General features: G+C 42.5%; 1 protein-coding gene and 1 pseudogene across 9 annotated transcripts in view; one reads left to right on the top strand and one right to left on the bottom strand.

Moving 5' to 3' along the window:
* Positions 1 to 13,777, top strand: part of KALRN (kalirin RhoGEF kinase) — a 758,640-nt gene that overhangs the window by 138,242 nt on the left and 606,621 nt on the right. The gene's annotated exons all lie outside the window — the stretch shown is intronic.
* Positions 5,082 to 5,640, bottom strand: LOC143648821 (large ribosomal subunit protein uL6 pseudogene; annotated as a pseudogene).

Genomic DNA, 13,777 nt, shown 5'->3' with positions numbered 1-13,777 from the left:
CTGCCATTAAGATGCTTATAGCCTGTTAGGAATGTAAGACACATGTGGAGGAGCCGAGCACCCAACGTAGAGTATGCATGCTGAGTGTGTCCAGGGCTGCTCTCAAGGGCCCCCATAGATGTGGCAGCCTGGTTCACACCTTTTAGATGTCATCCTTTATTTTCTAGCTCCTGCTTTCTGCCTTTATGTATATGTCCAGTTCAACATATTTAAAATAAAACTGAGCCTCTCCCCCTAAGATACATTGCCCCTCTTTATCAAGACTTCAAACCTTGAATTTCTTCATGATTCTCTCCCATGGCCACCTCATCTTAGGCTTCTGACTCAGTAACCAATTTATAGCCTCTTGACTGCATCCCTTCCTTTCTGCCTAGTCCCCTTTTACCTTATGCCTAGGTGTCTTTAAGGACCTCCTGGTCAGATTTTCAGGTTCTACCTTGTTCCTTTCTAGCTCCACCAGGTCAAACTTCTCCAAACATGAAATTTCATTTGCTCTCTCCCTCCTAGAGCAGTGACTTAACCCAGGATCATGTCAGGATCGTCTGGGAGATGTTGGAGTGGGGTGATTAGAGTTAACCAGGGAATCTATTTCGAGAAACCCTCCCTTCTCTATCACATTGTTGGATGAAGGAGCCATTTTTATTACTCAGTAATCTCCAAGTAGATTATCCACATTTTGATGCATTGATGGTGGCTTGTAAAATCCTGAGCTGGCTTTTCTCTGCTGTGGGCATGGCGCATGTGCCCACCAACTGGCTAGTGTGTGCCCAGGGATTCTGACTCTGTGAGATAGTAGTTAGAACCAAATATCCCTAAGAAGGTAAAGCAGCTGCTGGTGCCAGAAGTCAGGGCAAACCTTGTCAAACCAGAGGGAGCTGACCGGAACAGTGGAGGGAGTGAGCATGGGAAGCCAGGAGTCCTGGTTCCAACTAACCTCAACCACCAACTGTAGTGCCTTGTGAAAAGTCACTTTCCCTGTCTGGCCTTCGTTTCTTCAGATGCAAAGTAAGGTATCCTCCAATTCTGTAATCTCTTCTGGATTATTCATATTGCTGCTCTCTTCTATTTTCAAGAATATTTGGGAATTTACTGAATTTTCTAACCTTATATCAGTTCTGTCTTTACCTTTTGCCAAAGAAGGATCCTTGGTTCTTGGCTAAAAGGAATTATAAAATATTGGCATAAGGAGGCCCTTGGATATCATCTGATTCAACTTCCTACCTGATGGGCATCCCTAATATTCATAAAGCAGAGGAGACAGCGTATTGATTTCCTGTCATATTCCTGGGGCAGAGAGGCCCATTGGGCCTCAAGGGCTCAGAGCACTTAGCAAAGATCATTTTTTTGCGAGGAGGCCCAGGATGAATCTCTCTTATTAGAGGTGGACAGAAATCCTGGGTGAGCACCACTGACTGTGGTGTTAATGGCTTCCTTTGTTTTCTCTCTTCCTTTCCATGGGAACTGGAAGTGTGAGGGCTTTGCTCTGTGTAGGATGGAGACTTTTGCATGTACCAACTCTCGGAGAAGTCCAGCCACCTCCCCATACACAGGGCAAGGCCATTGCCTGGTGAGTATCGACTCAGGAAAAACTCACCATTGCCTCCCTGCATCATTTTAAACACCGTGATAACTAGGGTAACCTTGATCCCAGCCTGTAGTCTAGTAAAAATATCAGGAATAACAGGTAATTGGGAGCAACATTAGAGAGTTGAGAGTCCCAAAATATTCAGAAGCTTGGGAGGGGGCTCAACAGGAAGCAGTGAAAAGATGATTGTGCCAGCAAGGGGTGGGTTTGAAGTGTAATGAAGATAATTGTATTTCAGAGGCCAGTAGCCCAGAAGTTTCTTCTTATCCTCCCCAGTTTTTCCAGAGTTTCCTAAGCTCCCTGTGTCAGAGAGCAGTCCTAGGCTAATCAGTGAATTGCTATGTGATAGGTGAACTTAAGCACAGCTACTTGGTCCAAGCCAGTGTTTCTTAAAGTGTAGTCTAGACCGCTTGCATCTGAACCACCAGGGACTCTAAAAAAGGGATCTGTGGGCTCAGCCCAGACTTACAGGCTTAAGTATTGGCATCCAAGCCACTGGCATGCTGAGATAAGAGGTGAGCACACATTTCATAGTCTTCTTGTTGGGTCCACAATATACCTCTTTATTAAAAGCCTGATGTTTAAACAACACTAAGCAAGCAGTAAAGAGATGTTAAAACTTCCAGAGCAAACATTTTAAAGAGACAAATGGCCAAGATGCATAGCTATATCTTCTTTACTAATCTATTGTTTCCCATTTAACAGTTTTCCCCTAATTGTAATCATGTACATAAACCTTAGTCAGGATGATGCTGAGTTTGAGTCTGGGCTAGCAGGGAGTGGAGCTGGGAAGCTGGCCTTTCTTGGTATCCTAGCTGTGGTTCTTCTCAGCTGCTGACCTTGCCCTTGGCCTTCTCTGCCAGCCTGTTCTTTTCTCCCCTGCATAGCCCTGCTTTTCTCTTCTAGTGTTCCTGAAAAGTTCCAGGCCTGGCATCTCCAGTCCTCCAACTTCTACCTTTAAGGCCACAAAATTTTCCATGATTTGGGAAGTGTAATCTCTCTAGTTCCCCAGAGTTTCTCTACCAGTTTACTCTTTTTATTTTTTAATGTTTTTTGCAATACCTTCATTGACAAATCCCTCCTACACACAGTCCACAATCAACGGCCCACAAAATCACCACACAGGTATGCACTCATCACCATGACCACCCATTGAACATTTGCACCACTTCAGAAAAAGAAACATAAATAAAAAACTCACACATCCCATACCATTCCCTACCGACCACTAGCATCTCAAGCCACCTAATTTATTCCAGCCCCTATCCCCCATCCCCCTTTTTGTCCATTCATAAAAATATCCATATATTTTTTCACTCATCTGTCCATACCCTGGACAAAAGGAACATCAGACAAAAGGCTTCCATAACCACATAGTCATTAATGCATAACAATAACTTCCAGGATAACCTCTTGACTGTTTAAAATCTCTTAGCCACTGAAACTTTATTTTGTCTCATTTTTCTGTTCCTCTTTTTGGTCAAGAAGCCTTTCTCAATCCCATGATGCTAGGTCCTGGCTCATCCTGGGAGTTCTGTCCCACGTTGCCAGGGAGATTTACACCCCTGAGAGTCATGTCCCATGTAGGAGGGAGGGCAGTGAGTTCACCCGCTGAATTGGCTTAGAGAGATGCCACATCTGAGGAACAAAAGAGATTCTCTGGGGGTGACTCCCAGGCATAATTACAAATTAGGCTTAGCATATCCTTTATAGGAACAAGTTTCACAGGGGCAAACCCCCAAGACTGAGGGCCCAGCCCCCAAGCCATTCCCACTGCTTGTGAGAACATCAGGAGTTCTCCAAATGGGAAAGCTGAACACCTCCTCCTTTCTCTCCAGTCCCCCAAGGGGACCTTGCAAATACTTCTTTATTCACTCCCAGATCACTCTGTGATACATCAGGGCATCCTACCAACCTGGACAAACTAACAAGATCTCATGCCACACCCAAGACCCCCTGTACCCATGGAATTCAACTAAACCGACCACCCAAGTCAAACTAGGTAATGTGCTACCTAAAATACAAATTTTGCACTGAACATCCCTCCTCCTGGGCTTACGTGGAAGCGGAAACCCTAAAATACAGACAATATCATCCTTTACCCTGTACCCTGATCCACCCCATTCCCATCCATATCAGCCCCAACCATATTTCCAGTCAACTCTGATCCCTTTTTCAACTTTTTAAACAGTTGTGTAAGGAACTGCTGACTTTCATAGCTTCAGAGCTCTGACTCTCGGGTGTCACACAAATACCCAAAGTTTCTTGGAATGCCCAGGCCATATACAAACAGCTCAGTAGTCTCAGAATTTAGAAATAACAGCTACAACTCCTAAATATATGTGACCAGTGTAAGAGCCCACAATCCAGGACCCTCTGCAATAGGCCCCAACCTGTTAACCTATGCCCTCAACTTCAATTCACTGAGCTTTTATATTATAGTTAGTCCATATAAGTGAGGCATGACTACCTGTCTTTTTGTTCTTGTCATTTCGTTCAGCATACAGTTCCCAATGTTCATTCACCCAGCTGAACGCCTCATAACTTCACTCCTTCCTGTGACCACCCAGCAGTCCACTATATGTATACACCAGTTTCCCCTTCCCTCCCCCCGTCGCCACACCCCCAGGCCACCTTTATCCATCGTGGATTGCAAACACTGCCACTATAAACACCAGTGTGCATACGTCCATCTGAACCCCCACACTCAGGTCCTCCAGGTATATACCCAGCAACGAGGTTTCAGGATCATGTGGCAACCCCACCCTTAGTCTCCTGTGGAATCACCACACTACCCTCCAGGGGGCCGCACCTCTCAGTTTCCCTCCGGACAGTGAACAGGTACATCTCTTTCTTTGCATTTTCTCTAGCACTTGTTAATCAGTTTATTCTTTTGCTTTAGCATTTCCTTACACAATTTTAGTCAAGAAAAGTGGAGTAGTCTCCTAGCCTTTTCCTAACCTAGAAAAAGAAGGGGGTGGGTACTCAGGTAGGTGGCAAGAGAGTCCTTGCTGGCTTTTCAAAGTTACAACTTATAATTTTGACCCTACCTCTTATAAGCTTTGTGATCTTCAAGAGGTTCATAAAAAATCTCTACAAATCGGTATCCTCCTCTATAAAATGGCAAGAGATGATCTATCTCGTGGGCTGATGTGACGATTCAATACAATAACATGAGAAAGCTTTACTCAGTGCCTCTCACATTTTACTTACTCAGTATGGCTGTTCTTCCACTCCCCTCCCCTGGTTCACTGCTCCCACACAGACTTCTTTCTCAAGGTCACTTCACTCTCTCCTTTCCTTTTTAGTTCTCTTTGGTCCCCCTACCCATATTTACACATTCACCTGTCTCTCACCTCACTTGTTATAGTGAACAACATCATCCTCACTCTATTTTATCAGATGAATTTTATTGCATCCTTTAAAAATTACAAATAGGTCTGGCATCTTATTGTTTCCATTGCTGTACAGCCCTTAGATCTTATCCATTAACCTGCTAAACTTTTTCTTTTTTAGAAACATAGAAAGCATCCAAATTTTTTCTTATATCCGTGTTTTCAACTGTTGTGGCTTGCTGAATCAAAGCAGCTGATTTTGATTCAAGTTCATTGTCATTTCCTTCAAGAATTCACTCATCTTTTTGGGCTTGAGGTACTGAACAAGCAACATATGACCTCACTGGAACCCTGCAGATGTATTTTTCACCCAGGAAATTTTGGATTTCAACCAGAGATCCACTCTCCTGAATGGCAACACTGACGGGGAAATGAGCATACATAGACCTTGTCTTGTAATGGAAGCCCAGGGTAACACCCTCAGTCACGTTCTGTACATGACTACAGATAGTGTGAACTGCAGCCAGCTCCTATTTCCCCACAATTTGTCAACCAGAAGCCTCTTCTTTTCTTCTCAAGTAGACTGAATTCTAAATTGATGTGATTGAAGTCCCTCCACAGGGTTCCTTGGGGGCCCTCCACAATAATTGTACATCCCTTCAGCATGATGTTGACATTTTCTATAATGTCAATAGTCTGGTTGCTGATAATGGTCTTCATTCTTTCAGTAGATATGACAAAAGAGACCATCCTCACTCCTTATCTATGACCCAACTTACAAATAGGTTCTGTCTTAAAATTCATTAATAAATCAGACGTCAGAACTAGACTTGTGTTTTTCTAAAAAGCCACGTTTATGTATAGTAGTTAAACATCCCCAAGCTAGACCTAAAATAACTCAGCCCACCACATATCATACTTTTTTGCATGAAAAAAAAAAAAGTAGCGAACAATATTGTTTTAATAGTAAGCATAGCAGAAACCACAGCAAAGAGGAGTCATAGTTTACTTTTTCTGGAAAGTTGCTCATGATCAAAAGCAGGTTAAATTAGAAGATGAAGAGGTGGGAGTTAGAAGCTTTTGTAGAGGCTCTGACGTTGATTTCAGGGTGCTTTAAAGGACTTGAGAGTTGCTGGCTTTGTTTTTTTATTAGCTCTAATTTACTTCGAAATGCATGGCACTCCTTTCTTCCTCATGCAGGTGGAAATCCCTGGCACTGATTTTACATTTATCAGCCATGATTGGAATTATTTTTGGCTCAAAAATGGAACAAAGCAGAGAGGAGAAAGAAGAGGAAGGGGAAGGAAAGCTTTTCCTGAGGCAGTTTGGAAAAATTAGAATAGAGAAGAGAGGCAGATGGGCCTAGGATGGATATGAATGTGCTGTGAAAATACTGTTTAAAAGTGGAGAGGGTTTCCTATGTGACATACAGCCTTTGACAGGAAGAAAAGATGAAGCAGAAAAGAGAAACTGAGTCAGCCATAGGAGGGAGAGTGTTCTAGATACAGGATACAGTGACCTTGTGGCATATTGGGGGAGAGGATCTTGTTATCACCCTAAGTTCAGATGTTTTCACATGAGGTCTTAATATCCCAGGAGTGCCTTTATTGTAAGCGTATCTTTTTTCAGTAGGCAGAATCAATCTGATGAAAATTATATGCAAGACATTGTATATAATTGTATGTAATTCCTTAGGAAATGAAATTCAAATGTGGATGCTGAAAGATGTTAATTGGCCAAAATCAAAACAATAAGGTGGCAAATATTTAGGCGTTAGAGAGAGAACTTTAGGTTTTTGTATTATCTATTTTTGTGTAGTGAATTTTTCCAGAACTTAATGGCTTAAAACAGCATGTAAGTATTATCTCATAGTTGCTGTGGGTTAGAAATCTGGACATGGCTTAGCTGGGCCCTTTGTTTCACAAGATGTTGTCCAAATTGTACTCTCATGTGAAGACTCAACCGAGGAAGGCTTTGCTCTCAAGCGCATTTAAATAGCTGTTGGCAGTTCCTCAGAGTCTTACTGGTTGCTGGGTGGAGGCTGCTCTCCCTTCTTTTCTGTGTGACTCTTTCGAACATGGAAGCTTGTTTCATCAAAGCCAACAGGAGGGTCCACTAGCAAGATGTAAATTGTGATTATGTAGCATAATCATGAAAGTGACATCTCATCACCTTTGCCTTATCCTGTTTATCAGAAGCAAGTCAGTAAGCCTGTCTACACTAAATGAGAAGGAGTTATATGAGGGTGTGAAAATTAACAGGCAGATCTCATTGGAGGCCATCTTAGAGGCTGCTTGCCACAGGAAGGACCCAGGAGATTGAGAGGTGTGTTGTCCAGTTCATCTGGTTCCATCTAGCTGCTATTAGTCCATGCCACTATCAGCCTCCATTCTGGAAAGATGTGCTTTCTGCCTAGGTTCCTTGTGCTGCTCTTCCATTCTGACCAAAGCATCATCCTGTCACATTAAATATTTTTCAAACTGAATGTAAAACACATAAAAAGAAAACTAGAGTGATGATGAAGAAAAGCAGAAAAGTTCAAAATACTGTGTTTATATACTTAAGAGCATCTTTGTTTTTCAAATGTTCATTAGTTTAGTATATGAATAATAAACACCTTCGTTTCAGGAACTCTTTTGGGGAGGGTCAAAGATGAACAAAACCTGGACCTGATCCAGGATGTTACCACCTTTTGGGTCAAGAGGTGCGCAAAGAAAGCAAAATATATTGTTGAATGCCGTAATTGCCACATACATGAGCTTTGGGACCAGAGGAAGGCATACTTAGATATGTTTTGGGAATTAGGAATGTGACAGGTGAGCTGCTTCTTAATGATGAGATGGCATTCTCAGGTAGAAAAGAGGTAAGGGTATTCCAGTCAAAGGAAACAGACTTAGAGGCATGGCAGCTGGAAAGAGCATAATATAAACACCTGATCAAGTCAGGTGGAATACAGGTTTGAATCCCAACTCTGAATCCTGACTCCACCACTTTTAGCTCTGTGACCTTGGGCTAGTCACTTAACCTCTCTGTACTTTTGCGTCTTCATTTATAAAATGAGGAGAATAATGCTGCTTTCTAAAGTTGTTGCAAGGATTTATGAGTTTAATATGGGTGATGAGTTTGCAAGACTATAAGTACTATATAATTGGCAGATATTAGAATATTTCTAAAATGCAAGTCTTATATCATTTCTTTGAGTTAAATGCCTCAAAGATTCTGCAGTAAGTTTGTGGACCAAATTACCAACTCCTCAGCATGACTTGTAAGGAGCCAGCTCACTAACTTCTCTTTGGTGTTCCAGTCTCCAGTAGGACAGCAGTGTTCATCTCCTTTCCCATTTCATTCCCATTTACTTCTGACTACTGAAAAAACGTGTGCATATTTTTGAAGACACACATCAATTTTCAACTTCTCTTTGAAGCCTTTTCTGACCTTCCTGGCCTCACTTCTTCGGTCCTATCATATAGATATCAATTGCAGCACTTATGTTTATATACCATTTTAAAAATTTGTCTGCTGTAATAGACAAAAGACACTTTGAAGATGTGGTCTACATATTTCCCCCCAGTTTTGTATCCTTAGCACTCAGTACATACTAGGCATCCAGTAAATGGTTGTTGGATAAATAAATGAACAAATAGTGAAGTCTTATCATGTTAAACATAGATGGGTGAGGAGAATGATGAGCATGAGCATGAAAGGGATTCTGAAGAGCGGTTCTGAATGAATGCATTTAAATCACGATGAGGAGCTACCTGGGTAAGCTACCAACCACCATCTTCATTTTTCCATTTATGGAATTTTATAAAATCCTTACAAGCTGCCAAAACTTGTCTCAAGCTTAAGACCAAAGCTTGTCCTAAGGACCCTTGCTTATTCTAGGCTCCTTGAATTTCTCTCCATTCCTATCATGCTTCATTTCTTCCCTGCCAACTTCATGTTTCTCTCCAAGCTCTAATTAAAGCTCCTATGGTTATTGGGATCTTCCTAGAGTGAGTGTCTATGCTTGGTGGAAGGTCTGATGTTGGCTCTTGGGTGACTAGGAGCTGCTCCTTTGTTTGTTCCTTCCTGTTCCTCTAGCCCTAGTGTCCATCACGGGACTTCCTGGGCTCAGGCAAACCATGTACACAGACGGTACCAGCCTCCTTCTGCTTACTCTCAGGTCCTGCTCAGAAACCCACAGGGCAGGCCAGAGGAGGGGAGAAGAGGAAGAGGAGGATACAAAGAAAACCAAAGGCAAACCCTTTCCATTACTACTCAGATGGTGGTAATACCCTTCCCCTGCTGTCAACTTCCCTGCTACCTTTTCATTTTCAGGTCCTTTTGTGTATTCAGTTTGGCTGGTTTATAAGCATGTTGAGGGCAGTAGGCAGGTGCTGGTAACAAGAAGCTAGAGGCAGGTATTTGGATTTGCCCCAGGTCAAGGGAACTGCCTTCAGAGCTGGGTTAGGAGTGGTAGACCTCATTGATGACCTGGAATGGAGATACCTGCTTGAAGGCCTAGCTTATCTACTGTGGTTGCCTCATTAGAGGAAAAAGATAGATTCAGTGGACAATATCTACAGGATCCCAAGGGGCAGTTTCTAAAGAGAAGGCACAGTGTTCCTTTGAGCCATAGCATTTCTGGCAAAATATTGTTGCCTCCCAAGGGTCGCCCTTGAGTACGGCACTCATTTGAATATTTTGCACCAAAATATTGGCACAAAATATTGAGGGCATTCACCACAGTTGTTAGGTGTGTGGATTCTGGAGCCAGTCTTGCTGTGTTCAGGTACTGGTTCTATTACTTCCCTCCTGTATTTCTCAGTATTCCTAGTTATAAAATGTGGGTAATAACTACCACAAACCTCACAGGGTTGTGGTGATGTTTATATGAACTACGATTAGTAAGGTGATTAGAAGTGTGCCTAGCAATGTAATAAATATTATTTTAAAAGTCACTGTGTGATTGTTTTTTGTAGCAGGGGGTTCTAGAGGTGCCTTCCTTGCCTTATATATCACAGAATCCACACAGTGCTCAACTAGAGCCTGCTACCAGTAGGTGTCCAGTTATTATTTACTGAATGAATTGCTGAAGTTTTGAGATCTCTGATAACTCCCTGCAGTTTATGTGTTCCTTAGGCAGGGGCTGAGGTTGATAAGCTTGTTCCTTTTTTCCTTGGAAATAAAAAAATTCTTACAGTTCCCCTAGAGAATCATTACCACTGCCCAAATTTTGACCATTAAGTAACTCATTGCTTTGATGTAAGATTTTGCCTTCACCAGGCTGTTTCCAAGCCTGAGTATATTTTAATGGAGAGAGATGGGGACAGTTACTGAGGCAGTCCTGAGGCAGAGGGAGCATGTGTGAGGAGAGGCCGAAGAGGGGAATGATGCTGAAAGAGATGGCTGGTCGTTTGTTTTATTCTTTTTGGTTTTTTATTTTATTATCTTTTTTTTTTGGTGGGGTCATTTGGTTTAAAGATTGCCCTTTACAGTTTTACAGCATTGCCCAGATCTTATCTTGGTGCAGGGGAATTTTTTCTGAATGAAACAGACATTAGGAAATGGGAGTATGTGGATTGTGCTGTCTTTAAAGACAAATTCTGCTTCCAGAATTGGGAATGGTGGCCCTTTATCACTCACCTCTCTCCATCCCATAAAGAGATGTCTTATTTAGAGATGTACAAGTAACCCTCCTGTTAAGCTGTACCCTCAAGAGCAGAGTGAGAGGAAGGCAGGTCTCCTACACCAGACCTGCTGAATTTGGTATTTAAATAAAGATCTCTGTGGTGCTCTTGTCACCCGTCCAGAAACTAGGGGATGTGTGGGGAGGCAAGGGTCTTCTGCAGCCATTCAGACTCCACTCCTTTGGCAAAAGTTCCTGAGCCTGTGGTGTGAAAGGGTAGCTTCACACAGACTTCTGATCCCCTGGAGATTCTCCTGGGGGCAGAGAGGAGGAAGCCGTGAGGAAATGGCCATGAATGACAGAGTAATAAGCTAGGAGAAACCCAGTTGTTTCTGAAGATATCTTTAGCAAGTTGCATGGGGATTGATGAATAGATGAACTATAAATGGATTAATTGGAGTGCTAAGGTGGAGTAAAAGAAAAGGAATGGGCCAATTAAGTCTACATTGTGTGGGTAGATTTCTATTCCAAGTAATTTTTAGAGAATTACAAGGTGGGAAGAGTTCTTAAGAATTGTATTTGAAGGGGGGGGGGGGGAGAACTAAATGAGTTTGGTGAAGGGTTTTCAGAATGTTGAAGCAGAAGAATATTTGGGAAAAGTCCCCAGTATATGCATTTTCATCTGGTTCCTGTTCCCAAAAGGGTTGATGGATTGGTGTTTCTCAACACTTACTATAAATGGAATCTCCCAGGGAAGCAAAACAAAACAAATAAACAAACAAAAACCCATTCCTGGGCTCCACTCCAGAACAACTAATGAGAATCTTTGGGGTAGGGTCTGGGCATCATATTTTCACATGCAGCCAAGGTTGAGTCCACAATGTGTAGAACAACTTCTGGTGTCTTTGAGAATCACTGGGGCACTTCCAGGGCTCTCCATCCAGGTACTCTAATTCAGTAGGTGTGGATTGGGATAAAAAATATGCAGGTTTTATGAGTTTCCTAGATGATTCCTGATTCTGTGTTAGAGATACTGGATTGGAGGGTGGGGACATTTAAGAAGGCAAGAGAAAAGCCATGAAGGGCCAGTGATTGTGAAGGAGAAAAGCTCTGTAGAGCAAAAGACATTTCTGAAAAGATTTCCCTTCAGAGCAAAAGCTGCTGTAGTTAGTATCATTATCCCCTCAACATGACTGATTCTGACAGAAATTGGTGTCTAACACTCAAATTAGTTGCTTAATTACATTTACCTTTGGCTTTCTTGGCTTGTGCCAGCACAGGCTGTAATCAAGGATGAGACAGAAGGAAGTATGATGGACAGGGAGAATGGGAGAGGCTAGAGCAGGTGTTTTGGAGGAGAGGAGTGTATACTCAATTACCTCGTGTCAAGAACTGTGAAGATCTGGGATCTTACCCTACTTACAACTAAGTTAGCCTGTCACAGTTTCATGGGTACTGGCAGAAGATGTGAGACTCCTAGATTAGAGATAAAAGACTTCACTACTCACAGCAAATCAGGCAACATGAGCTTCAGCCTATATGTGTAGGTATTCTTACCCTCAGTTCCTACAGGCACAATTCTAAAGGATGCAGGTAGATGCTGAGCTTGCAGAGGGTTTGTTTTACTGCTCTCGAACCCCGAGCTTAGGAAACCCCAGTCTTTTAAAGGTGCTACCAGCAAATCTGCCCAAACTTTGTCTGGAGGGGGACATAATCTTTAATATACTTGTCAGCAAACAAATTCTCCTTCTGTCCCAGAGGTAAACAATATATCTTCCAAGGCTATTTGCTCTACAATAGCAGCAGTTGATAATTGTATTGTGATGTCAGCTCATGTTCTCAGAGTGTGCAAGAGATTCCGGATGTTTTAAAAAAGGAACATAAAGAATACTGCATTAGATTGTATAGAATGCAACATACAAGCAAAAAACCATATGTGTGTGTGTGTGTGTGTGTATGCTAACATGTAAATAGTACTTTACAATTCACAAAATACTTTCCCAAACAACTTCATTTTAGTCTGTAATTATTTCTGCCATTTTCAATGCATAGTCACCAAGGAAATGCATGAAAAAAGACTAATCTGAGCCAGGTTTAATCCCACTTACTCTAAGAAGAAACTTTTGAATATAGATTTGAAGGTAGTGAAGGGTTGTGATGGAGAAGAGAAGGGAAGAGGAAAGCAGAGGACATTTGAGTGGATGGAGAGTTTGTATGAAAGCCCAGAAGCTGAAACAGAATTAGAGTTTGGTTGTGGATGGTCCTTCCAACATCTCCTCTGACCCTTTCCAGGGCTTCTGACTTTCTCCCCAGTGGAAAACGTCAGAAACATTGTCATTTCTCTTCAAGACCCCACTGGGCCCCCTTCCCGCCACTGCCGACCTTGGCATTCTTCTGTGGGGTGGGTTACTAGGAGCACAGCCCAACCTGGGGGCTGTAAACAGACCAGATGACCTCCAAAGACTGCCAGAACATTGACCAGGTATTTTATTTATCTATTGCTAACCCCCAAACATAGCAGCATAAAACAACATTTTATTATGCTCAGGATTTTATAGATCAAGAATTCAGACAGAGCATTGTGGGAATGGCTTATCTCTGCTCCAGAATGCCTGGGTCCTCAGCTAGGGTGGCTCCAGCAGTTGGAGATGACTGGGACAGGTGCACTGGGGCCAGCTGGGGCCATATGTCTGTGGCTTCAGTTCTGCCTTTAGCTAAAGTTTCACTCTCTCTCTCTCTTTTTTTCCCCTACATTTTGTCTTCTAGTGCTGGAATGTCTAAGATAGTTTCTTTACACCAAGTCTGATGCCTATGCTGGAATAGCTGTGGCTGGCAGACATTTTTCTTTCTCATGGAGTTTCTCCCAATGGCTAGCTTGAGCTTTCTTGCAGCATAATGGTCTCGGAGTTATCAGACTTCATGTATGGTGGATGGCTTTCCCCAGTGTGAGGAGTCTGCAAATCTTTAACCTAGCCTCAGAAGCCCCAGAATGTCCCTTCTACTGCATCTATTGGTCAAACTAGACACTAAAGCCAGCCCAGATTTAAGAGACGGGGAATTAGCCTCTTATGGCAGAACTAAGCAAAGAATTTGTGGCCATCTTTGGAATCTACCACACCAGTTCTGGGCGGATCAAATCCATATCTCCAGGAGAGGAGGCTGAGAAGCTGTTATTGTCATCAGGAAAGTTTGGGAAACACTGGTGTGAGAGGTGGCTGTTAAACTAGAAATTTTGTTTGCATTGAA

The sequence above is a fragment of the Tamandua tetradactyla genome, chromosome 10, assembly GCF_023851605.1.
Source record: "Tamandua tetradactyla isolate mTamTet1 chromosome 10, mTamTet1.pri, whole genome shotgun sequence".
NCBI classification, from domain to species: Eukaryota; Metazoa; Chordata; class Mammalia; order Pilosa; family Myrmecophagidae; genus Tamandua; species Tamandua tetradactyla.
The sequence above is the reverse complement of the archived record's forward strand: the minus strand, read 5'-3'. Positions and strand labels throughout refer to the sequence as shown.